Genomic DNA, 27,856 nt, shown 5'->3' on the forward strand with positions numbered 1-27,856 from the left:
AAATCTATTAAAAGCTCTGAAATTGAATGATAAGGCTGAAAAATTAGATTTGAAAATTACATGAAATGGAGGCAGCTCAGGAGGGCAGGAAGAAACAACTACATAACAGGAGCTGTGTGTTTAACCTATTGTACTAGCAAAAATGATCCCTACCATCCTCTCAAGATCATCGTCAAGTATCTGGTTGAATGTGCCTTTGCCTTGGCTGTACCAGGAGTGTGAGAAGAAGCACCATAGAATGTCTCCAAGAAACCTTTTGTTTTCCATGGAGAGGGTAGGTAGCTGGATTCATATTTCTCCAAATCTATATACTATGTTGGATTCCTCAAAATGAATTTAGGCTGCTGATAAAAAGGTAGAATGGAACTTTTGGTTCCAAATGGCAATGTGGAACCAAGCTGGCTTCACTCACCCCCACAGAAAACCAAAACCAAGAATACAGTTCCAAGATTATCACCAGCAGTATCCCTGAACTCAAATATGAAGTGGAGGTAGTTCTTGGGGCCATAGAAAGGGGGAAAAAAAAAAGCAGAAGGTAGAAGAATTGGACTACCATGTCCAAAACACTCCTCCTCCAAAACTGCTCAGCATCAAGCTCAGGAAAACTTCCTTCCCAACTCATGGTTTCTACAATGAAAAAAGTGAGATTGAGATGGACAACCAGCCTCTCCATCATCGACAATTCCCTGGCAGAAGACAGATCAGTTGGAAACAATAACAGCTACAGCAACCTGTTCAGAGTAGGCATTATAAAAATATGTAAATTGAGACAACATAAAACAAAATGTATGGGACATGATGTTGAAATGCACAGGTGTTTTTTTCATTGTTTCTTTTTTCATTGTTTTTTTTCTTTGTTTCTATTCTTTGTGTTTTAAGTTGCAATCTCTTTAAAATAAGTCATTACATCTATAAGATGCTTTTTCCTAAGCCTCATGGAAATCACATTGCAAAAACCTGTAGCATGTATTTTTTTAAAACAGTAACAAATTAAGCATTCTACCAGGGAAAATCACTTAACTACAAAGGAAGAGAGTAAGAATGAAAGAAAGGAAGATAGTGAGAATGAAAGAAGAGGACTTATAAAACAACCCAAAAACAAACAACATGGTACTCCTTACTTATCAATAAGAAAATTGAATGTTAATAGACTCAGTTTTCCAATTAACAGACACAGAGTGGCTGAATGTATAAAGCAACGAGACCCAACTACACGCTGGCCACAGGAAACCCACTTTACCTATAAAGACACACATCCGAGAAAGTAAAAAAAAAAAAAAGGAAAAAATATTCCTAGCAAATGGAAAACAAAAAAGAGCAAGACTAGCTATACTTACATCAGATAAAATAAAAATGTGTCAAAGACTGAAAAAATACAAAGAAAGTCACTATATCATGACAAAAGGGACAATTCAGCAAGGATATATAAAAATTATACATATTTATGCACTGAATATCAGAGCAAAAGTATATAAAGAAAACATTTATTTATATATATATTATTTGAAAATGTGTAGTGCATCCTCCTTCACTCTATTTCTCCAGCTCTGACCACGTTAAGACATGCCTGCTATAATATATACATTATATATATACAATTATATATTATATTATGTCTACAAGTCTCAATTTCAAATCTTTTTCTGGTCACCGTGAAATAAAACTAGAAATCAATAATACGAACCCCGGAAAGTGCATAACCACATGGAAATTAAATAACATGCTCCTGAAAAACCAATGAGTCAGTGAATAAATTAAGAAGGACATTTAGAACTTTTATTGAATAATGAAAGTAAAAATTCAACATACCAAAATCTATGGGATACAGCAAGAGCAGTGGTAAGAGAGATGTTATGATAATAAACACATATCTGAAAAAAGTAAAAAGACTTTAAATTAAAAAGCTAATGATGCACCTCAGGAAGTAGAAAAGTAAAACCAACAAAACTAAACCCCGAACTGGTAGAACAAAAGTCATAATAAACATCAAAGAGATATAAATAAAATTGAAACTAAAAAAAGAAAAAATCAATAAGATGAAAAATTGATTTTTTGTAAAGATAATCAAAACTGACAAAACTTTAGCAATACTACCTTGTATTAGTCCATTCTTGCACTGTTATAAAGAACTACCTGAGACTGGGCAATTAATAAAGAAAATAAGTTTAACTGGCTCACAGTTCTGCAGACTCTACAGTCTTCTTCTGGGGAGGCCTCAGGAAACTTAAAATCATGGCAGAAGGCAAAGGGGCAGCAGGCATGTCTTACGTGGTCAGAGCTGGAGGAATAGAGTGAAGGAGGATGCACTACACACTTCCAAACAACCAGATATTTAAGAACTCACTCACTGTCTTGAGAACAGCAAGGGGGAAATCCACCCCCATGATCCAATTACCTCCCATTAGACCCCCGCTCCAACATTGGGGATTACAATTCAACATGAGATTTGGGTGAGGACACGATTGCAAACCATATCAGTAGCTAAGATTAAAAAACAGGTAAGAGCCATAAAAATAAAATCAGAAACAAAACAGCGGGCATAACAACTAATGTCACAGAAATATAAAGGCTCATTTGACGCTATTATAAACAATGATATTCCAACAAATTGGAAAACACAGAAGAAATGGATAAAATTTTGGACGTATACAATTCACTAAGATTGAACCTTTAAGAAATAGAAAACCTCAACACACTAACAGTTACTAATGAGATCAAAACCATATTTAAATGTCTTCCATCAAAGAAATGCCCAGCACCTGATGCCTTCATTCCTGAAATAATATCAAATCTATTCGAGCTCTTGAAAAATTTTAAAGAGAGAATACTTACAAACTAACTCTATAAGGCCAACATTACCATGATGCCAAAACCAGACAAGGACACAACAACAACAGAAAAAGAAATCTACAGGCCATCACCACTGATTAACATAGATGCAAAAACTCTCCACATGATACTAGCAAACCAAATTGAATAATGCCTTAAAAAGATTATTTACCATGATCTAGTGGAATTTGTCCCAGGGATGCAAGGATGGTTTAACATATGCAAATTAATAAAAGTGATACATCATTATTCTTTATTAAGAGAATAAAGAATAAAGACATGATAATTTCAATAGATGCTTAAAAAGCATTTGGTTATATTTAATATCGCTTTATGATAAAAATTCTCAAAAAATTGTGTATAGAAAGCATATACCTCAAAATAATAAAGGTTGTGTATGACAAACCCAAAGCTAACATCACACAACATGGAGAAAAATTGAAGTCCTTTCCTCTAAGATCTGGAATAAGGTAAGGATGCCCACTTTCACCACTTATATTAAACATAATCCTAGAAGTCCTGGCCAGGGCAATTAAGAAAGAAAATTAATGAAGGGCATCTAAATTGGAAAAAAAGACGTCAAATTAGCATTGTTCACAGATGACATAATCTTATATTTGGAAAAACCTAAAGACTTAAAAAAAAACTGTTGGAATGAAGCCAGTGATGTTGCAAGATACAAAAGCAGCACAGTAAAATCAGTAGGATATATAAATGCTAACAGTGAACTACCTGAAAAAGAGCTCAAGAAAGTAGTCCATTTACAATAGCTACAAAGAATAAAAATACATAGGAATAAATTTAACCAAATAAGTGAATGATATATAAAAGGAAAACTATAAAACAGTGAGGAAAGAAACTGAAGATGACACAAAAAATGGAAAAATACTGCATGCTCATGATTGGAGGAATTAATATTGTTAAAATAACAATACTGAAGCGGCTACATTGTCTGGGGTAAGTACCTGGGGTTTGTCATCACCTGCCAGGAAAACTTTAGAACATGGACACACATGAGGAGTTTAGGAGCAGAGGTTTAATACGCAAAAGAAAAAGAAAGAAAGGAAAATGAAAACAGCTCTCTCTGTAGTGAGAGAGAGGGAACTGCTGATGGGAAGACTGGCCGGCAGCAGATGCACTGGATTTTACAGTCAGGCTTGAGGAGGTGGTGTCTGATTTACACAGGGCTCACAGATTGGTTAAATCAGGTATGACGTTTACCTAGTTTGCAGGGAAGGCTGGCCACCCCAGCTTAATCTTATTATCCAAATGAGCTTTCCAGTTGACTAGTGTCATCTTGTCTGCTCTTTACTGTACACATGGCTGACAAAGAGATGGGAAGATGGAGCTGCCATGTTGAACATGATTGGCACAACTGTCAGCATCTATGTCTGCAACTCTATTTTACAGGCTGCTCTTTGTTAGAAAGGAAAATCATTTGGGGCTGCTTTTCATTAAAAGGAAAACCTTACTGAGAACTTCCGGACCCTTACTATCTGCCTAAGTAACTTCTTAACTCCCGTATCAATACTACCCAAAGCAATTTACCAATCCAATGCAATCCTTATCAAAATACCAATGATATTATTCACAGAAATAGAAAAAAAATCCTGAAATTTATATGAACCCATAAAAGGCAGGCGCTGAATACCCAAAGCAATCCTGAGCAAAAGGAACAAAGCTGAAGGCCATTACACTACCAGACTTCAAAATAAAATACAAAACTATAATAATAAAATCAGCATGGTGTTGGCATAACAATAGACACATAGACCAATAAAGCAAAATAGAAAAACTAGATGTTAACTCACGTATTTACAATCAATTCATTTTCAGCAAAAACACCAAGAACCTACAATGGAAAAAAGATAGCTTCATCAATAAATGGTGCTGGGAAAACTGCATAACCATATGCAGAAGAATGAAACTAAACCTTTATCTCTCACCATATATAAACATCAAATGAAAATGGAGTAAAGACATAAATCTAAGACCTGTATCTACAAAAGTATCAGAAGAAAACTTTGAAACTTTGGGGAAATGCTTCTGATCATAGGTCTGGGCAAAGGCATTTTGTGTAAGACATCTAAAGCGTAGACAACCAAGGCAAAAACAGACTAATGGAACTATATCAAGTTTTATAAGCTTCTGCACAACAAAGGAAACAATTAACAAAGTGAAGAGGCAACCCACAGAATAGGAGAAAATATTTGTAAACAAGGGATTAATAACCAGAATATATGAATCTTAAACAACTCAATGGCAAAAAATACAAATAATCTGTTTAAAAATTGGCAAATGATCTAAATAGACATTTCTCAAAAGAAGACATACAAATGGCTAACAGGTATGTGGAAAAATGCTGAACATCACTAATCACCAGGTAAATGCAAATCAAAACCACAATTGCATAGCATCTCACCTCAATTAAGATGGCTTTTATCAAAACAACAGGGAATAAGGAATGCTGGCAAGAATGTAGAGAAAGAGGAACATTCGTACACTGTTAATCAGAATGTAAATTAGTACAGCCACTATGGAATACAATATAGAGGTTTCTCAGAAATCTAAATATAGACTCACCATATGATCCAGAAATTACTACTGAGTATAAATATCCAAAACAAAAAAAATCAATATATCAAAGTGATATCTGCACTGCCAGGTTTATTGCAGCACAATTTGCAATAGCCAAAACCTGAAATCAAGCTAACTGTTCATCAACAGATAAATTAATAAAGATTATGTGGCCTATATATACAAATATATATACAAAATAGAATATTATTCAACCATAAAAAAGAATGAAATTCTGTCATTTGCACCAACATTGATAAAACTGGAGGTCATTATGTTAAGTGAAATAAGCCAAGCACTGAAAGACAAATATTGCATGTTTTCACTTATTTTCCAGAGGTAAAAAATGAATCTCAGGAAGACAGAGAATAGATTGGTGGTTACCAGAGGTCAGAAAGGGTTGGGGGAGGAAAAGTGAAGAGAGGTTGATTAATGAGTACAAATATATAGCTTGATAGAAGAAACAGGACCTGGTGTTTCCTAGATCAATAGGGTGACTATAGTTTACAATAATTTATTATATATTGCAAAATAGCTAGAAGAACATAATTTAAATGTTTCCAGTGTAAACAAATGAGAAATATTTAAGGTGATGTATATCCCATTTGCCCTGATTTGATTTGTACAAATTATATGAATGTATTAAATTATCACATATAGTCCCCAAAATGTGTACATATACTATGTGTCAATAAAAAATAAAATCTTAAAAATTAAAAAAAGGATGCATGAGACATGAGATCGTTAAAAACAAAGATTATAGTAGGTGAGATTTTTATACATATTATCTATTTCACCATTACACACTATTATCCTAGTTGGTATTTTTAGTGTTCTCAACCTAAGCGTATTATTTAAAATTAAAGATTAATGCTAATTTAGAAATTCATTGAGGAAAGAAAAGAAATTGCTAGTAGTTAGTTGCTTATCCAGAAGCTTCTTATTTTCTAGATCTTAATGTAAATGTAGTTGGTTTAAACAGGTGAAACTTTCATGCATTATTCCTCTTTCAAGTTACTATTTTCATGTAATCCTCTTTCCTTTTGCAATACAATGCATATTTTATAGATATATCATTTATTTATGAATCGCTTTCTGTTTTTATTCCCCATGAAATTCATATTTTGAAAAGTATTTTCAACCAACTTTTCTGAACAGCAAATGATTCAAGTTTTATCACATTAAATTAATATCAATCCAGACAAAAGTTAAAAAAAATAAAAACCATATTTAAACTGTGCAGATTTGTGGTAGGCAAAGATAATGTATATACTAAGGTTTTATGGTTGTTAATATTAAAAAGAGTTAATATACCTTCCTCAAAAATATTCTGAGGTTAAAAAAAAAAAAACAAAGCAACTCACAGTGTAGGTACCAACAGGCTAAGTACTTTCTTAGCACTACATTAGGAAATTTCATGATCCCATTTGTGTCTGTTAGTATTTGTCTCTCCTCACTCCCCCGTCCCACTTTCTGCCCCCTCGGGGGAAATTCAGCCCCCTATATTTCTTCTTGGGTCCTTTTCTATTTTCCCTAAGTGTCGGCTGGTCTGAGAAATAAAGGGAAAGAGTAAAAAAGGGAGAAATTTTAAAGCTGGGTGTCCAGGGGAGACATCACATGTTGGCAGGTTCCATGATGCCCCAGAAGCCACAAAACCAGCAAATTTTTATTAGTGATTTTCAAAAAGAGGGGGAGTGTATGAATAGGGTGTGGCTCACAGACATCACATGCTTCAGAAGGTAGTAAAATATCACAAGGCAAATGGAGGCAGGGCGAGATCACAGGACCAGGGTGAAATTAAAATTGCTAATGAAGTTTTGGGCACACATTGTCATTGATAACATTTTATCAGGAGACAGGGTTTGAGAACAGACAACTGGTCTGACCAAAATTTATTAGGCGGGAATATCCTCATCCTAATAAGCCTGGGAGTGCTACAGGAAACCGGGGCTTATTTCATCCCTTATCGACAACCGTAAAAGACAGATGTTCCCAAAGCTGCCATTTTAGAGACCTTCCCTTAGGAACACATTCTCTTTCTCAGGGATATTCCTTGCTGAGAAAAAGAATTCAGCAATATTTCTCCTATTTGCTTTTGAAAGAAGAGAAATACGGCTCTGTTCCACCCAGCCCACAAGCAGCCAGACTTTAAGGTTATCTCCCTTGTTCCCTGAACATCGCTGTTATCCTGTTCTTTTTTCAAGATGCCCAGATTTTATATTGTTTAAACAATTTGTGCAGTTAACGCAATCATCACAGGGTCCTGAGGCGACATTCATCCTCAGCTTACGAAGATGATGGGATTAAAAGATTAAAGTAAAGACAGGCATAGGAAATCACGTAAGTATTGATTGGGGAAGTGATAAGTGTCCATGAAATCTTCACAATTTATGTTCAGAGACTGCAGTAAAGACAGGTGTAAGAAATTATAAAAGTATTAATTTGGGGAACTAATAAACGTCCATGAAATCTTGACAATTTATGTTCTGCCATGGCTTCAGCCAGTCCCTCTGTTTGGGGTCCCTGACTTCCCACAAGACTGCCCTACTCTGTAAGTGAAGGAATATGCTTAAAAGAAATATTCTGGCAGACTTATTATGTTTATAATATCACATAGAAGCCTATTCTACATTTATATGCCTTAGTCAATCATCTGCCTTCCCATTTTCATGTCTGTGCACTTCTATAGGCCCACTTTGGAATAAATCTCCAAGCTGATCAACACAATTATCTGATTTTTAACCCCAAAGTTATATTCTAAGTATTGGCTTCTGAGTTTATTAAGTTCACTAACATTTGATCTTCTTAGACCTCACATCCATCTGCAACATTTACACTAATTAGTACAACAGTGGGCTTTGGAGCCCAAGGATGCTTCTTTCATACCTAACTCTACCAGTGACCTCACTTGCCTGTTCATCAGATTCCCTAGGAGCTTCTTAAGAGTACATATTTTTATGATTCCAACCATACGACACTCTGGAAAAGGAGAAACTGTGGAGATAGTGAAAAGATCAGTGGTTTCAGGGGTTCAGCAAAAGAAGAGAGTGGAGTAGAGGGGAATTTTAGGACAGTAAAACTATTCTGTTTGATCTCGTAATGGCGGTATCATTGGACATATTTGACTAATTCTTCAAAACCCATGGAAGTGTATAGTATAAGGAGTGAACCCTAATGCAAATGATGGACTTTGATTATTAAATTGTATCAACGTTGGCTCATCAATTGTAACAAATAGAACACACCTCATCTTAGCCTTGGAATGTTAATAACAGGATAATAGGAGAATAGAGTGGAGAGGAAGAGGATACATGGAAACTCAGTCCTTTCAACTCAATTTTCCTGTAAACCTAAAACTGCTCTAGAAAAATAAAATCCATCAATGTTTTGGTTTTTAAATACATGATCTAGGGCCATGACTAGAATCTGTATATTAATAAGCTCTATGAAATAATTCTGATTTCTGGGCCCAGGCAGACAAATGTTTTATAAGGTGTTCTGACATGTGTTTTGCTGTAAAATTCAAAGTTATAATATCTAGATATTTGATATTGTAAAGAATCAGCAATTTTCAATTTGATGATAAAATAAGTTGAATAGTCAAAATATTTTACTTGTCATCTTTGTTCACCTCACTCTTATTCCATATGATAGTCAAAAAAGATTTCTCCAGACAATTGCACACACTCTAATTCCCAGAATGAGAGCCAGATCTTTCAGTTCACATTCTTCTTCTTCTTTTTTTTTAAATGCCTTTTCACTCCTAAAAATGCCTGTTTTCAGCAAAGAAAACTTTTCTTAACAATAGAATGCCATAATTATAGTTGTGTCTAGTCCCTCATCCTAAAAAATGTTATAAAATTATCAATAACTATTTCTGGATGCTGATTATTCTGTCACAATCTTAAAAAATATACATTAAAAGTGATAAATATTTAAGAATAGGAATATTTGTAAATAAATTTAAACAGGTTTGTATCAGTCATTATATAAGGACACTAACTATAAAAATTTTGAGACTAGAGAATTTTAATAAGTAAAAATAATATAGTCTAATATGTAAGCAAGACAGATTTTTTCCCCTTGATCATTCCCAACCTTGATCTATTATTATTATAGACATATTTCTCTCCTATAATTGACATCATATCTTAAACTGTTTTTCACATGATCACATGATCAAATGCATTCTTTTATAAATATTTGTTTTCCATATGACTGACTTAGCCACTCAATGTCAAAACTAAATAGTGATCAATTGTAATAATCTATAAGCAGAAAGTATTTTGTGTTCTTGAATCACTTTTCCAATTTAAAAACTGAATGGGTAAAGAGTTTTTAAAAAATAAGTTCTGGCATTGTACATACATAATAAATGAGGCCACTACTTTTTCAAAACTGTAGCTCTCAAGAAATCATGTGTAATGTCACGGCACTGTTATATATTCTTGATTAGTCAAAAAGAGGAAAAAGTTCAGATTTTTTAAACCAGCCTTTGGCTACCCTGGAACATTTACATTCTGATGTCTTTAAAAGTGTTAGTTTCAAATGCAGATGTCAGTGTCAATCATTAGAGAATGTCTATAGGATGTCTGGTAAGGCTATCAATAATCATATATGCCTATGCCAGTGAAAAGAAGAATAGGCAGAGCTGTTTCTCATATTGCAGATGAAAAGGGAGCCATAAGTCAAGAAATAGCTTTTCAAATGAACAGCAAGCCCCTATTATTTGATTTTAAATTTATCATCTTGGAGACAGTTATTCTTAAATAGTTAAGATTTTCTGAAATATTAGAGTTCTCAAAATATGGCATTATATTTATTGCACGTCATTTATGCCATGGTTATTTTACGTAGAATTACTTCTTGAAAATTCTTTTTTTTACTATTATCAAGTCATCCCAGAAAAATAAGCCCCTCTTTTTTCCTCATCAGAATCACTTTATGCTGTAATGATTTATTTATTCATATGGGTTTAGGCATTGAGAGGAAAAGACAGGTAGACATAGATTATGGTGTGGAGAAATGTATCTTGGAAGAAATATTGTGGGTTAAGCAATTAAAACTTGACCTCTGTTCTTCTGGTCTTTCAAAATCAGTCTGAAGTGTTAAACTTCAGTGACTTGTTTTTTTCTTTTTTTTTTTAATCCAAAATGTCTAAATGTACTAAAGGCATTTCTGAGAGGAGAATACACCTCTACTTCCTTCTTTGTTCTTTCTTTCAATCAGGCTTATAAGTGACTTCAGAGGAGCCCTAGCCTGCAGCCAACTGTTGCTTGTATGCTGTGGGAAGGAGAGTATAGCTGTATTCACACCAGACTCAATACATATATTCCACAAGCAAAATCATTACCAGAATTTTACCATTTTATATTAAAAGGTACAAAGAACTGCCAGCAAGTTTCTAATTGGCTAAATAAGTGCATGTGATTTTCCTCTTCAAAGTCACATAGCCACGCATTCTCTGACATCACAATAATACTTAGCACAAATGTAGAAAGAGGGTACTTATTGTTTCCCCTCAACATAAATATATATATTTTTTACCATCTTATGCTAATATAATGGTTAGACTAATGTAGTCTATCACTTCATATTAATAGTAAATATTGCTATTCATTCTCCATTTTGTGTGATATACTGTGATGAAATGCTGAATACAAATACTGTGCATATTCACAAGGAAAGAAATCCCAGTAGTAATGATTGACCCATCCTACCTCACCCACCACTTTACCCACTGCTCTGATTTTCTACTGTGTAACTGTTCCAATATATGGAAAGGACATAAATCCATTTCTATTAAATATAATGGGAAAAATCAAGGCAAATAAAAACAAATATCTTTGTGTTTATAAAGATTATTTGCTGTCTGGTCACATATGGGGTTTATTGATTCAGTCCAAGACTGGACTGCTATATTTTCTGTGAATATCTGCTGGCAAAATTTTCTCACTTCATTATTTTGTGATATTATGCATTCTCAGCAGCACATTTATATTCAGCATGTGAGGTACCCGCCATGCTTCCATATATACCCTTTTGTACCTATACTTCCTTATTACTTGTTTAATAAAACCATCGTAGAAACAAGCAAAGAAGACAAAATAAACAAGAGTTCTTCATAAAAATGACTTGCAAATTCAATACATAGTTATACCTGCTGGCAATATGACTTTATTCACATATGCACCTGTGTTTCTTAAAAGGTGGTGGGTCTGCAGTTAAAGTGGGCTTAATTACAAAAGGAATATGAGAATATTAGGAAACCCACCATAAAAGCCCTCTAGAATCAAAATCAGTATGTTCGTTTATGGTGTGAGATTACTTTAGTAGAATGAACAGATCTGGGTGAAACATTAAAGTAATTAACTTGGATAAACTTCTGGTCTGTAGAATAAGGTATAAAATATGTACAAGGCAATGTAATATAATAAGAAATGCACCTACCATTCTATTATTAGTACTGATGCTAGAAAAATATAGCTGAAAAATTTTAAGCGAGTTAGTTACTTGTGAGTTTCTGAAATAAAAGTCATAAAACAAACATCACTTTATTAGTCTATTCTCATGCTGCTATGAAGAAATGCCTGAGAAAAGAGATTTAATTGACTCAGTTCTGCATGGCTGGGGAGGCCTCTGGAAACTTAAAATCATGGCAGAAGGCAGCTCTTCACAGGGCAGCAGGAGAGAGAATGAGCAAAAGGGGAAAAAGCCCTTATAAAATCATCAGATCTTGTGAGAGCTCACTATCACAAGAACAGCATGAGAGTAACTTCCCCCATGATTAAATTACCTCTCATATGGTAATACCCACATGGGGATTATGGGAACTACAATTCAAGATGAGATTTCAGTGGCGACACAGCTAAACCACATCATTCCACCCCAGTGAAACTATCATTGGGCCCCTCCCAAATCTCATGTCCTCACATTTCAAAACACAATCATGCCCTTCAAACAGTCTTCCAAAGTTTTAACTCATTCCATCATTAACTCAAATGTCCAAGTCCAAAGTCTGATCTGAGACAAGGCAAGTCCCTTCCACCTATGAGCTTGTAAAATTAAAAGCAAGTAGGTTACTTCCTAGAAAAAATGTGGACACAGGCATTGGGTAAATATACCTCTTCCAAATGAGAGAAATTGTCCAAAACAAGGGACTACAGGCCCCGTGCAAGTCCAAAATCCAATAGGGCATTTATTAAACTTTAATGTTCCAAAATGATTTCCTTTCACTACATGTCTCACATACAGGTCATGCTGATACAAGAGGTATGTTTCCATGGTCTTGGGCAGCTCCACCCCTGTGACTTTGCAGGATACAGCCTCCCTCCCAGCTTCTTTCACAGGTTGGCATTGAATACCTGTGGCTTTTCCAGGTGCACAGTGTAAGCTGTTAGTGGATCTACCAGTATGGGGTCTGAAGGACAGTAGCCCTCTTCTCATGGATCCACTACACAGTGCCCCAGTGGGGACTCTGTGTGGGGGCTCCAACTCCACATCTCCCTTCTACACTTCCCTAGCAGAGGTTCTCCATGAGGGCTCTGGCCATGCAGCAAACTTCTGCCTGGACATCTAAGTCTTTCCATACATCTCTGAAGTCTAAACGGAGGTTCCCAAATCTCAATTCTTGACTTCTGTACACCCACAGGCCCAACAGTATGTGTAAGACACCAAAGCTTGAGCCTTGCATCCTCTGAAGCAGTGGCCTGAGCTGTACATTGGCCCCCATTAGCCACAGCTGGAGCTAAAGCATCTGGGACTCAGGGTACCATGTCCAGAGGCTGCATAGAGCACAGGGGCCCTAGGCCACACCCACAAAACCATTTTTTCCTCCTAGTCTTCTGGACCTGTTGTGGGAAGGGCTGCTGTGAAGGTCTCTGACAAGCCCTAGAGACATTTTCCCCATTATCTTGGTGAGTAACATTTGGCTTCTTGTTACTTACGCAAATTCCTGCAGCAGGCTTGCATTTCTCCCCAGAAAATGGGTTTTTCTTTTCTATCATGTCATCAAGCTGCAATTTTTTCAAACTTTTGTGTTCTGCTTCCTCTTGAATGCTTTGCCACTAGGAAATTTCTTTCACCAGATACCCTAAATCATCTCTCTCAAGTTCAAAGTTCCACAGATCTCTAAGGCAGGGGTAAAATGCTGCCAGTCTCTGCATAGCAAGAGACCTTACTCCAGTTCCCAACAAGTTCCTCATCTCTATCTGAGACCACTTCATTCTGGACTTCACTGCTTATAACACTATTAGCATTTGGTCAAAGCCGTTCAACAAGTCTCTAGGAAATTCCAAACTTCTCCACATTTTCCTGCCTTATTCTGAGCTCTCCAAACTGTTCCAACCTCTGCCTGTTTCTCAGTTGTAAGGTCGCTTCCACATCTTTGGGTATCTTTATAGCACCAACCCACTCTCTGCGATACTAATATCTGTATTAGTCAGGGTTCCCTAGAGGGACAGGACTAATAGTGAAACCATCTTTGCAAAATTATGACTGAGACAGTGAAAGAGATCTAGCTTAACCAACTCCATCTCGTTTCTAACCTCCAAGCTGTCCTTGTTCATTGCTAGGCATAGGCTGAACTAATTTTGAGAGAAACTTAGTTTATAGTTTGTAGTTTAAACAAAGCCGATACACAATCCTTTAACAAGGCAGACCTCCTTCTTGCCTGGGGACTAGATTACCTTTGTAGGACTAACAACATTAGCCACAAGGTTAGTAATTATGGCTTAGGAGTCATGCAGCTGGAGGCTATAAGACTCTGACCTTCCCTAACTTACTCCTAAATTAGTGCTTGAGATATTTTTCAGACTATGCACTTGATGGATGAGCTGGCACCACCCAGACTGATAAACTAGCTCATCTGATCGTGTGGCCTCCACCGGGGTACTGACTCGGCACAAGGAGACAGCTTTGACTCCCTATGATTTCACCCTAACCAATCAGCACTCCTGGATCACTGGCTTTCCCCACATCCACAAGTTGTCCTTAAAAAGTCTGCTCCCCAAATGCTCAGAGAGACTGATTTAAGTAATAATAAAACTCTGGTCTCCTGCACAGCTGGCTTTGTGTGAATTACTTTTTCTCTATTGCAATTCCCCTGTGTTGAGAAATCAGCTCTGTCTAGGCAGTGGGCAAGGTAAGCCCCTTGGGCAGTTACAATAAGATAGATATATATATGAAGGGAGTTTATTAAGGTTTATTGACCCACACAATCACAAGGTGAAGTCCCACAGTAGGCTGTCTGCAAGCTGAGGAGCAATGAATCCAATCCAAGTCCCCAAATCTCAAAAGTAGGGAAGCCAAAAAGTGTACCCTTCAGTCTGTGGCTGAAGACCAGAGAGACCCTGGTAAATCACTAGTGGAAGTCCAAGATTCCAAAAGCTGAAGAACATGGAGTCTGATGTTTGAGGGCAGAAAGTATCCACCATGGGAGAAAGATGAAGGACGGAAGACTCAGCAAGTCTGCTCATTCCAATTTCTTATGCCTGCTTTATTCTAGCCTCGCTGGTAGCTGATTAGATGGTGCTCACCCAGATTGAGATGGGTCTGCCTCTCCCTGTCCACTGACTCAAATGTTAAGCTCCTTTGGCAACACTGTCAAAGACACACCTAGGAACAATAATTTGCACCTTTCAATCCAATCAAGTTGACACTCAATATTAACCATCACAATCATGAAATCCTGGCTACACCTCAGGTATGTAACACCTAATGATATTAGTGATATTTAACACATTTTCATGGGATGTGGGAGAAAAGTGGAATGTCATTATGTCAAGTGCAAGTCCAGATGAGCTGTTCATGAAGAATCTACGGAAATGGCTTACAAATATTATGGGCAGGTAAAGATGTTACAGGAAGAAAATAGCAATTACGTTATGTAAAGCAATTCTGTGCTATAATTTAAAGTTGCTTGCAATTTGGTATTTCCCAGAGAAGTTTTTAATTCGGAAATATAAAAACACATCTCAGAGAATTATTTTAAAATTTTCCATCCTCCAAAATGAAAAATGGAAGATAGATTTCTTCAATATTGCCAATTTATCTGAGATTAGATTATTTGAAAATATTTTACTCACAAAATGTCTAAACATTTTATGAGTAATAAACAATAAAAAAATGTCTACTGCTCTACACAGTAGATTACCCCATTTCCCCTTTATTTCAAGGTTAGAGAACTAAAGGATATATCACAGAAACAAGGAGCTTTCTCATGGATATACAAGAATGGAGTAAGTTTAAAATAACTTCATGGAAAATTGAAAGATTAGTTGCCCAAACGAGCTAAGAGATGTAAAGAATGATTGACAGCAACACTGATGCTCAGTTGAAAATAAAAAGCACAATTTTTATATAATGATATGAATGTACATGTTTATGTGTTATTATCTCCCAGTAATCAGCAATCCTTATTCATGTTATAATATCCAGACTCATACATGTTAAATAATCCTCCAAAATGTTTTTATAATTTGTCAAAGAAACAAGACGGATCATAGAAGCAGTTGAATTTACAATTTTGCTACTCAGAAAAAAAGAAATATCAGATATATACTATCCACCCACTCCTTTGCAGAGTTCTTTTTTTTTTAACAAAAACTTGCTTTTAATAGGTTAAACATATTATGGTGTCTGTGTAAGTAGTTGTAGGCTCAAGTTTAAATGTAAAGAATTACTTGGAATTTTATATGACATATCACACTTCTGAAATTTGCAACAGTGTACAACCAAGTTTGGGAAGAGAAGGAAGGCACCCGGTGATTCCCAAGTGGTGAATGGAAAAGCAAAGCTTCCAAAAATTATATTCAACCATGTAAGGCCATACAACGCTATGGTTAAGAATATGCAGACTCTAGGCAGACTGCCTCTTGAGTAACTGCAATACCATCTTTACTTGGTCAGGTCACTTAGGCATGTTTCCTGCTGCAATATTCTCATCTGTGAAAGAGAAATTATGACAATACCCACAGAATGTGTTTTATGAACATTAAATCAGTTAGCCTGATCAGTCATTTAACAAATGTTACGTAAGTGCTGTCCAAAATGTTTATTAAATCTTTTGTCTCCTAACAGACCACAAAATATGTAAAGATAAACACCACCACTTCGCAATAATAACACTGCTTTTATTGCTATTGAAAAGAACTGTGATTTTGTTGCCAACATATGCCTATATATATATATGTAACTATACATAAACACCACAATATAGCCACCAGTTCAGAAGTCGCATTTCTGTAGGTATTTGGGTGGTTTCTCATTCTTGGCAGAGTGGTTGCCATCATGATCTTCGACAATTATTTTCCCTGTTTGACTTAGTTTACTCATCTAGAAAATGGAAATAATAATAGGCTCTATCTCATTGGGTTTTTGTAAAGATTAATTAATTAATGTAAAGCACTTATAAATACGTAACACTGTAAGTTATTGCTGTTGTTATCAAAACAGTTAATTTAAAGGCACAAATGAATCAGAAGGTATATTAGTCTATTTGTGTTGCTTTCTTTTTTTTTTGGTGACATTTCTTTTTTTTCTTTTTATTTATTTATTTTTTTAAATTTATTATTATTATACTTTAGGTTTTAGGGTACATGTGCGCAATGTGCAGGTTAGTTACATATGTATACATGTGCCATGCTGGTGCACTGCACCCACTAACTCCTCATCTAGCATTAGGTATATCTCCCAATGCTATCCCTCCCCCCTCCCCCCACCCCACAATAGTCCCCAGAGTGTGATGATCCCCTTCCTGTGTCCATGTGTTCTCATTGTTCAGTTCCCACTTATGAGTGAGAATATGTGGTGTTTGGTTTTTTGTTCTTGCGATAGTTTACCGAGAATGATGATTTCCAATTTCATCCATGTCCCTACAAAGGACATGAACTCATCATTTTTTATGGCTGCATAGTATTCCATGGTGTATATGTGCCACATTTTCTTAATCCAGTCTATCATTGTTGGACATTTGGGTTGGTTCCAAGTCTTTGCTATTGTGAATAATGCTGCAATAAACATACGTGTGCATGTGTCTTTATAGCAGCATGATTTATAGTCTTTTGGGTATATACCCAGTAATGGGATGGCTGGGTCAAATGGAATTTCTAGTTCTAGATCCCTGAGGAATCGCCACACTGACTTCCACAAGGGTTGAACTAGTTTACAGTCCCACCAACAGTGTAAAAGTGTTCCTGTTTCTCCACATCCTCTCCAGCACCTGTTGTTTCCTGACTATTTAATGATTGCCATTCTAACTGGTGTGAGATGGTATCTCATTGTGGTTTTGATTTGCATTTCTCTGATGGCCAGTGATGGTGAGCATTTTTTCGTGTGTTTTTTAGCTGCATAAATGTCTTCTTTTGAGAAGTGTCTGTTCATGTCCTTCTCCCACTTTTTGATGGGGTTGTTTGTTTTTTTCTTGTAAATTTGTTCGAGTTCATTGTAGATTCTGGATATTAGCCCTTTGTCAGATGAGTAGGTTGCGAAAATTTTCTCCCATTTTGTAGGTTGCCTGTTCACTCCGATGGTAGTTTATTTTGCTGTGCAGAAGCTCTTTAGTTCAATTAGATCCCATTTGTCAATTTTGGCTTTTGTTGCCATTGCTTTTGGTGTTTTAGACATGAAGTCCTTGCCCATGCCTATGTCCTGAATGGTAATGCCTAGGTTTTCTTCTAGGGTTTTTATGGTTTTAGGTCTAATGTTTAAGTCTTTAATCCATCTTGAATTGATTTTTGTATAAGGTGTAAGGAAGGGATCCAATTTCAGCTTTCTACATATGGCTAGCCAGTTTTCCCAGCACCATTTATTAAATAGGGAATCCTTTCCCCATTGTTTGTTTTTCTCAGGTTTGTCAAAGATCAGATAGTTGTAGATATGTGGCATTATTTCTGAGGGCTCTGTTCTGTTCCATTGATCTATATCTCTGTTTTGGTACCAGTACCATGCTGTTTTGGTTACTGTAGCCTTGTAGTGTAGTTTGAAGTCAGGTAGTGTGATGCCTCCAACTTTGTTCTTTTGGCTTAGGATTGACTTGGCGATGTGGGCTCTTTTTTGGTTCCATATGAACTTTGAAGTAGTTTTTTCCAATTCTGTGAAGAAAGTCATTGGTAGCTTGATGGGGATGGCATTGAATCTGTAAATTACCTTGGGCAGTATGGCCATTTTCACGATATTGATTCTTCCTACCCATGAGCATGGAATGTTCTTCCATTTGTTTGTATCCTCTTTTGTGTCCTTGAGCAGTGGTTTGTAGTTCTCCTTGAAGAGGTCCTTCAGGTCCCTTGTAAGTTGGATTCCTAGGTATTTTATTCTCTTTGAAGCAATTGTGAATGGGAGTTCACTCATGATTTGGCTCTCTGTTTGTCTGTTGTTGGTGTATAAGAATGCTTGTGATTTTTGTACATTGATTTTGTATCCTGAGACTTTGCTGAAGTTGCTTATCAGCCTAAGGAGATTTTGGGCTGAGACAATGGGGTTTTCTAGATATACAATCATGTCGTCTGCAAACAGGGACAATTTGACTTCCTCTTTTCCTAACTGAATACCCTTTATTTCCTTCTCCTGCCTAATTGCCCTGGCCAGAACTTCCAATGCTATGTTGAATAGGAGTGGTAAGAGAGGGCATCCCTGTCGTGTGCCAGTTTTCAAAGGGAATGCTTCCAGTTTTCGCCCATTCAGTATGATATTGGCTGTGGGTTTGTCATAGATAGGTCTTATTATTTTGAGATACGTCCCATCAAAACCTAATTTACTGAGAGTTTTTAGCATGAAGGGTTGTTGAATTTTGTCAAAGGCCTTTTCTGCATCTCTTGAGATAATCATGTGGTTTTTGTCTTTGGTTCTGTTTATATGCTGGATTACATTTATTGATTTGCGTACATTGAACCAGCCTTGCATGCCAGGGATGAAGCCCATTTGATCATGGTGGATAAGCTTTTTGATGTGCTGCTGTATTTGGTTTGCCAGTATTTTATTGAGGATTTTTGCATCGATGTTCATCAAGGATGTTGGTCTAAAATTCTCTTTTTTGGTTGTGTCTCTGCCAGGCTTTGGTATCAGGATGATGCTGTCCTCATAAAATGAGTTAGGGAGGCTTCCCTCTTTTTCTATTGATTGGAATAGTTTCAGAAGGGATGGTACCAGTTCCTCCTTGTACCTCTGGTAGAATGCGGCTGTGAATCCATCTGGTCCTGGACTTTTTTTGGTTGGTACGCTATTGATTATTGCCACAATTTCAGCTCCTGTTATTGGTGTATTCAGAGATTCAACTTCTTCCTGGTTTAGTCTTGGCAGAGTGTATGTGTCGAGGAATTTATCCATTTCTTCTAGATTTTCTAGTTTATTTGCGTAGAGGTGTTTGTAGTATTCTCTGATGGTAGTTTGTATTTCTGTGGGATCGGTGGTGATATCCCCTTTATCATTTTTTATTGCATCTATTTGATTCTTCTCTCTTTTTTTCTTTATTAGTCTTGCTAGCGGTCTATCCATTTTGTTGATCCTTTCAAAAAACCAGCTCCTGGATTCATTAATTTTTTGAAGGGTTTTTTGTGTCTCTATTTCCTTCAGTTCTGCTCTGATTTTAGTTATTTCTTGCCTTCTGCTAGCTTTTGAATGTGTTTGCTCTTGCTTTTCTAGTTCTTTTAATTGTGATGTTAGGGTGACAATTTTGGATCTTTCCTGCTTTCTCTTGTGGGCATTTAGTGCTATAAATTTCCCTCTACACGCTGCTTTGAATGCATCCCAGAGATTCTGGTATGTTGTGCCTTGGTTCTCGTTGGTTTCAAAGAACATCTTTATTTCTGCCTTCATTTCATTATGTACCCAGTAGTCATTCAGGAGCAGGTTGTTCAGTTTCCATGTAGTTGAGCGGTTTTGAGTGAGTTTCTTAATCCTGAATTCTAGCTTGATTGCACTGTGATCTGAGAGATAGTTTGTTATAATTTCTATTCTTTTACATTTACTGAGGAGAGTTTTACTTCCAAGTATGTGGTCAATTTTGGAATAGGTGTGGTGTGGTGCTGAAAAAAATGTATATTCTGTTGATTTGGGGTGGAGAGTTCTGTAGATGTCTATTAGGTCCACTTGGTGCAGAGCTGAGTTCAATTCCTGGGTATCCTTGTTGACTTTCTATCTCGTTGATCTATCTAATGTTGACAGTGGGGTGTTAAAGTCTCCCATTATTATTGTGTGGGAGTCTAAGTCTCTTTGTAGGTCACTCAGGACTTGCTTTATGAATCTGGGTGCTCCTGTATTGGGTGCATATATATTTAGGATAGTTAGCTCTTCTTGTTGAATTGATCCCTTTACCATTATGTAATGGCCTTCTTTGGCTCTTGATCTTTGTTGGTTTAAAGTCTGTTTTATCAGAGACTAGGATTGCAACCCCTGCCTTTTTTTGCTTTCCATTTGCTTGGTAGATCTTCCTCCATCCTTTTATTTTGAGCCTATGTGTGTCTCTGCACGTGAGATGGGTTTCCTGAATACAGCACACTGATGGGTCTTGACTATTTATCCAATTTGCCAGTCTGTGTCTTTTAAGATGGCCGAATAGGAACAGCTCCAGTCTACAGCTCCCAGCATGAGCGATGCAGAAGATGAGTGATTTCTGCATTTCCATCTGAGGTACCGGGTTCATCTCACTAGGGAGTGCCAGACAGTGGGCGCAGGTCAGTGGCTGCGTGCACCGTGCGCGAGCCAAAGAAGGGTGAGGCATTGCCTCACTTGGGAAGCGCAAGAGGTCAGGGAGTTCCCTTTCCTAGTCAAAGAAAGGGGTGACAGAGGGCACCTGGAAAATTGGGTCACTCCCACCCGAATACTGTGCTTTTCCGACGGGCTTAAAAAACGGCACACCAGGAGATTGTATCCCGCACCTGGCTCAGAGGGTCCTACGCCCACGGAGTCTGGCTGATTGCTAGCACAGCAGTCTGAGATCAAACTGCAAGGCAGCAGCAAGGCTGGGGGAGGGGCGCCCGCCATTGCCCAGGCTTGCTTAGGTAAACAAAGCGGCTGGGAAGCTCAAATTGGGTGGAGCCCACCACAGCTCAAGGATGCCTGCCTGCCTCTGTAGGCTCCACCTCTGGTGGCAGGGCACAGACAAACAAAAAGATAGCAGTAACCTCTGCAGACTTAAATGTCCCTGTCTGACAGCTTTGAAGAGAGCAGTGGTTCTCCCAGCACGCAGCTGGAGATCTCAGAACAGGCAGACTGCCTCCTCAAGTGGGTCCCTGACCCCTGACCCCGGAGCAGCCTAACTGGGAGGCACCCCCCAGCAGGGGCAGACTGACACCTCACACGGCCGGCTGGGTACTCCAACAGACCTGCAGCTGAGGGTCCTGTCTGTTAGAAGGAAAACTAACAAACAGAAAGGACATCCACACCAAAAACCCATCTGTACATCACCATCATCAAATACCAAAAGTAGATAAAACCACAAAGATGGGGAAATAACACAGCAGAAAAACTGGAAACTCTAAAAAGCAGAGCACCTCTACTCCTCCAAAGGAACACAGTTCCTCACCAGCAATGGATCAAAGCTGGACAGAGAATGACTTTGACGAGCTGAGAGAAGAAGGCTTCAGACGATCAAATTGCTCCGAGCTACAGGAGGATATTCAAACCAAAGGCAAAGAAGTTGAAAACTTTGAAAAAAATATTTGTGTTGCTTTCTATAAAGAAATACCTGAGACTCAGAAATTTATAAAGAAAAGAGGTTAATTTCACTTATGTTTCTGCAGGCTGTACAAGCATAGCACAAGCATCTGCTTGGTTTTACTCATGGCAGAAGGTGAAGGGGGAGTAGGCGTGTCACACGGGGAGAAAGGGAGCAAGGAGGGGAGGTGCCAGGCTGTTTAAACAATTGGCTTTCGTATGAACTCATTATCCTGGGGAAGGCACCAAGCTTTTCATCAGGGATCTGCCTCCATGACCCAAACACCTCCCCCTAGGTCCCACCTTCAATACTGGGGGCTACATTTCAACATGAGATTTGTTGAGGACAAATATCCAAACAGTATCAGAGGGAAAGGGTTATTTTCTGATGTTTCCACTTTCTGTTATTTACTACCAATGTCAATAAAAGAATGATTGTTATGAACTTCCCTATTACCCTGCAGTACATTTGGAAATGGTGTTTATAAGATAAATTTGTGGCATTTATCTCAGTAATATCTATATTTAACACAGATTTGATGGCAGGTGATATGAATTAGTAACCTTTGGTGTGCATATTCCTTTTTCATATTCAGCATCTTCCAAGTTTTGAGTGAAATTTGGTAAATGTATCATGGCAGCGACTGGTGGCCGCCTTCTTTACAGCTGAGGTACTGCATATAAGACAGTCCTTTCCAAACAGTTCTGATGGGAAATTTGCAGTAGGAGTTTCTGGAAATCTTTGTTAGAAAGAAACAACTTTCAGGGAGAGTTCTCTCCCTTTTTCTTTTTGCCCTGGGAATTAACTGGCCATTATCATGGGAGATCATGTTGCTTAGGGTAGCAGAAGTCAGCATTAGGTCTTGGAGAGAAAGCCCCAAGAGGACCTCAGAGAAACTGACACACAAAATTATCTTCATGGTTGTTGAATTATCTAATCCTGAACCATTTGCTTCATATTGTTTGTCTGTAATTAAAATTTTTTTTAAAAAATCTTATTTTGCCAGTTACTTTTATTCATGTATTCTGTTACTTGTTTTGAAAATATTGTCACTGGCAAATGCACTGTTCATATATTCTGGTTTAGTCTGAGTTTTTAGTTTTGATGTCAAGATCCTCTCAGAGAAAAAAAAAAGAAAAAAAACAGAAAAAGAAAAAGATGTTTCTTTTGCATAGGCAATTGGAAGAAACGGGAGGTACACAAGGACACAATTATCTGTGTTTATTTTGTTGGGAAGAAGAAAGAAGAGGGAGAAAGAGGGGGTAGAGGAAGGCAAAAGGGAAGGGGAGGGGAGAGACTGCTACCACACCGATAAGTGTCTAACGAGATAGTAAGTACTTAATTTAACTTTAGTGAATCTTGAGCGCATTCACTTTCCCAGAAATCAGCATTCTGGTTCAGTGAATGTTAGTCACCTGCTGTGAAATAAAGGAGATAATTTAGTTCTTCATCTTTGAATGATTTCAAGGTATAATTTCATGTAAAGACATAAAGACCCAAAGCCATTTTTAAAGTAAGGCAATTCATAAATTTCCTTTGAAGGTTAGTTATAAACGTAGAGTAAAACCTCATTAATTTAAATAATTGAAGGAGAAGCTTTTTGTTGTGTCAGTCTGGAAATTAGGTTTGCAAAATGTAGCCTGTTATAATTCCTCCTGGACCTACTCTAATAAATAAATATGAATAATGCAATTATCACATTGTTTGTATGTAAATGAATGCTGCAAAAACGTGTAAAAGTGCTTCAACAAGTTCAATATTCTGTGGGTTTTGTTTTGTTTTGCTTCCCCTGGCACTGCTGAGACATACATTTTAAAATTTGAACAAGTTACATAAAATCTCTTGAGCTTAGTTTACTCATCGTTAAAATGGAGGCTAGGCACGGTGGCTCACATCTGTAATCCCAGCACTTTGGGAGGTCGAGGTGGGCAGATCACAAGAGGCCAGGAGTTCGAGACCAGCCTGGCCAACATGGTGAAACCTCATCTCTACTAAAAATACAAAATTACCCAGGCGTGGTGGCCTGCACCTGTAATCCCAGCTGCTCGGGAAGTTGAGGCAGGAGAATCACTTGAACCCGGGAGGCAGAGTTTCCAGTGAGCCAAGATCCTGCCACTGCACTCCAACCTGCGAGTCTCCAGCAGGATTCTGTCTGTCTCTGTCTCTAAAATAAAATAAAATAAAATAGTAAAAATAAAATGGAATGACATGTAATGGTTTCTAAACTCCATTGCACATCTACCCAGTTTGGTCTGGTCTGTGATTTATTATATTGAAAACTTGAAATTACTTGGAGATAAATATCTGGTTCCTTGTTTCTTGAAGTACTTCTCTCTCTCTTTCCCTCTCTAAGGAAAACAAATAACAAATACCTGGGTTATCTAGCTGCCTAGCATGATGTACTCTGCTCATGGCATACATACACAGCAGCTGAACTGTCTGCTTACCTGAGCCTCCTAGTCAAGAAAGGCAGATTTAGATTTATGTTATTCTTGTATTTTGTATGTGAGTGTAAATACACATTTTAAAAAATATTACCATTCCCAGATTGTGTTTATGTATCACTATTCACCCAGTGCTTAACATAATGCCTAGCAATAGATGTTCAACACGTATTTCTTGAATGAATGAATGAATTAATTAATATGAAGTGAAATGAGAATAGTGTCAGTATAAATTACAGCCAGTAAGATGATGAGACTGAGAGATGAGATGGAGATTTCAATTTCCCATCTACACATTTTCAAAAGAGAAAATGAGAAGCAGAGCTAAAATTTTAAGTGATATTACCAAAGTTACACTCAAAAGAAACTACCAAATTAGGATTAAAACACTAGTCCCCCAATTTCAGCACTATTTCATATGTTTAATTTTATTGTAAAATGTCAGACATGTAGATAAGCACATAATGCATTTTCAGTAAAAGGAATAATTATGAAAGAAATTCCTTTGGAATTATCAAATAAGTCAAGAAATGGAATATTGTCAGCAACCCAGAAGCCAGTCAAATGGCCTTTCTCGTTGACAACCCTCTAATTGTCTACAAGAAGTAATCATTATTCTAACATTTTTGGCAATCATTTTCATGTCTTTATTATCGTTTTACCAAGTTTCAATGTATCCTTAAAGAGCATAGATTTTTTTTTCTAGAATTCAGTGATATATGAATAGATATCAAACACTGTATATATTATTTTGTGTCTGGCTTCTTTCACTTAATATTATATTAGCTAGCTACACAAGTTGTTTGCAGCTCTCATCATACTTTTTACGTGCTATGCATTATTCTATTTATTATTGCACCACGAATAATTTATTATTTCAACTCTTGATAGAAACATGGACATTTGCTGGATTGGGGAAATTTTAGACAATGCTGTTATACGTTTCACATGCCTTTTGGCGCACATATGCATGCATTTTTAGGGCATATACTTAGAAATGGAATTGCTGGCACATGAGTTATTTCTATAACCAACCTTACTAGATGACCAGAGAGCATCCAGCTATTTTCTAAAGTGGCTGGCTATACCAATTTAAACTGCTAACAGCAGTGTTTCCATTGCTCCACATTATCACCAAAAATAGTTTTATAAGACATTTTAATGTTTTTCCTTTTTTTTTTTTTTGAGATGGAGTTTCGCTCTGTGCCCAGGTTGCAGTGAGGTGACACAATCTCGGCTCATTGCAACCTCCACCTCCCGGGTTCAAGTGGTTCTCCTGCCTCAGCCTCCCAAGTAGCTGTGTTTATAGGCACCTGCCACCATGATTGGCTAATTTTTGTATATTTTATTTTATTTTATTTGTTGAGACAGAGGCTCGCTCTGTCACCCAGACTGGAGTGTAGTGGCTCACTGCAACCTCCGCCTCCTAAATTGGAGTGATTCTCCTGCCTCAGCCTCCCAAGTAGCTGGGATTACAGGTATGTGCCACCATGCCCAGCTAATTTTTTTTTTGTACTTTTAGTACAAATGGGGTTTCACCATGTTGGCCAGGCTGGTCTTGAACTCCTGACTTCAAATGATCCGCCTGCCTAGACTTCTCAAAGTGCTGGGGTTACAGGCTTGAGACACCATGCTGGCCCATTTTAATGTTTTTCTGATGTGTGTATTTATCCCTTATTTTTTCCTCCTTTCTCACGTCCTACCTTGTGAAATATTTCACTGCGTCTTTTGGAATTCATAGTCCATTATCTGCAAAATGGCCCACATCCTCAATCTTCTCTCCAACTATTTCATTCACCTGGCTTTTTCCAGAGAGAGAAGATACGTGCATATTCCTGTTGTGGTTGCTTTTTATGTCATAGCATTTTTGACTCTGAGCCTGAACATAGGCATTCAGTTTGCTCCTAATTAATCCTTTCAGATCATTTTTCTTCTGCCTGTCCTTAAAAACTCCATTTTTCATTCTCCTGTCATCAGATTATATAACTCATTACTATCATCTATCATTCCATCTATGAATAACTGATCATTCACTGGAACTTCTAGATGAGTCAAACTGATCAAAGTACTATGTCTAATTCCAATATTAGTTCTTATCTATTTCAGTTTATGTATAGATAATATTTACGATAACTAGAATTAAGTCCCTTAAATTCCTCCATTTAACACCAGAGTCATCCCTGAGGTGCTGTCATTACTAAAACTGTAATGCTTTTATGGAATTACCATTTCATGCATAATACTCCCTAATACCACCTCTGTCTTTCTAAGTTAGTTCCAGTGTCCCCTAATTCAACTAGAACTTCCAAACTATTGTCCATTCCACATTCCCATGGTCCTGCACTACTGGAGGTGCTCTCCATCCTTCTCATCCTACTTTAATTCCATATGCAATCATTATTACTACTCTCTTATAACTATTGTTGAATTCCAGGGACCTAGTTTACGCCTTCATTTGTTCACAGAATAACATCATGGTTTATTCAACCTCTTATTTCTCTTATCTTGCAACTATGAACTGCTGATTGTGACTAAAGAAAATGCACATAAATGTATGACCAAAAAACAAAAGTGGGTTCTTGTGCTGCCAGACAACCGAGCCATACTATTTGTTCTCCTGTTGTTCTAGATGTTATCTTACACTGCCTTTTCTTTACTAAAACTTCCAATATTTTCTACCTCCTTTACCCTCATATAATGCCTATTGTTCTTACTTCCCTCAGGAAGTTGAGGCAATCACAAGAGAATATTGGCAGACTGTCACCACTACACCTATTCGTATACCATCATCTATATTAGTACAGAGTAACTTTCTGCCCTTCATGAGAAATGAAGTCTTCATTTACCTATGTAATGCCAATTACTCAGTCTATGTCCCAAATTTCCTTTGTCTTCCTTACACAGATATTGCTGTAACATTTCTCTACTTGCTTTTTTAGTTACTAAAATTTCCCTCTCTAATAGATTATATCAGTCATCATAGGAACGTATTTAAACACTCTTTCCTATCTTAAGTAAAACTTTTTGACCCACAACTCTAATAAACTTCCTCCTCTTTGTAGCAAAACTCCATGTGAAATAATTGTCTACACTTGCTGTCTTCAAATAAGTCTCTCAAAGTATGTCTTAAATTGAGCATTTACTCTGGCCATTTTACCAAAGCTGCTTTTCCCAAGGTCACGAAAGTACTTTATAGATTATGCTAAATTCCAATAACTATGTGTGACATTTGACACAGTCAATATTCTCACTTCCTTGATACACTGTCTTTATTTGGCTTCTAACTTAGCCTACACTGTTAATTTTCCTCCTACCTTATTGATTATTCCATATCAGTCCTCTTTTCCTATTACCT

The sequence above is a fragment of the Pongo pygmaeus genome, chromosome 3 (assembly GCF_028885625.2).
Source record: "Pongo pygmaeus isolate AG05252 chromosome 3, NHGRI_mPonPyg2-v2.0_pri, whole genome shotgun sequence".
Lineage (NCBI taxonomy): Eukaryota > Metazoa > Chordata > Mammalia > Primates > Hominidae > Pongo > Pongo pygmaeus.